Source organism: Somniosus microcephalus, chromosome 21 (genome assembly GCF_052327205.1).
Source record: "Somniosus microcephalus isolate GS21.2 chromosome 21, FLI_Smic_1.0, whole genome shotgun sequence".
Lineage (NCBI taxonomy): Eukaryota > Metazoa > Chordata > Chondrichthyes > Squaliformes > Somniosidae > Somniosus > Somniosus microcephalus.
In genome coordinates this window covers 826,757-827,235 of record NC_141007.1, presented here as the reverse complement: position 1 = coordinate 827,235, position 479 = coordinate 826,757, and positions in this window count along the sequence as shown.

The following is a 479-nucleotide window of genomic DNA, read 5'->3' as shown; positions in this document are numbered from 1 at the left end:
TATATATATATATGTTATTATGTTATGTTAAATGGGGATATACACTGTTAAGCTAAAAAGGGAGGATTGTGGTGTATGTAACCTGTTCCACCTTAAGAGAACTACCTTAAGAGATGTACTACTTTCTCTTGGCTGCTGTATACTGTAATACCGGTGGTGACCACACCGGTATATAAACGTTGTGTAGTGATTTGCTGGGCAGTTCAGCCCTGACCTCCGAATAGTAAAGACCTGTTAAAGTTATTCTTGTTGTCTGTGTCCAGTGATTTATAATAAGCATAACTGGGACACACAGACTCAACAATACCGACGCTTTCTTGTCATCTGACACCTCATTTGCCTTGCAGTACACTTCTATTCGTTCGACATATGTAGTCCAATCTTTGACTTCATTGTCAAATGCGGTGATACTGCCACTCTTCGGCATTTTGGGTGTGGTTTAAAATGGCATCTCCCGCGCTTTCCTTCCTCCCGGCAGC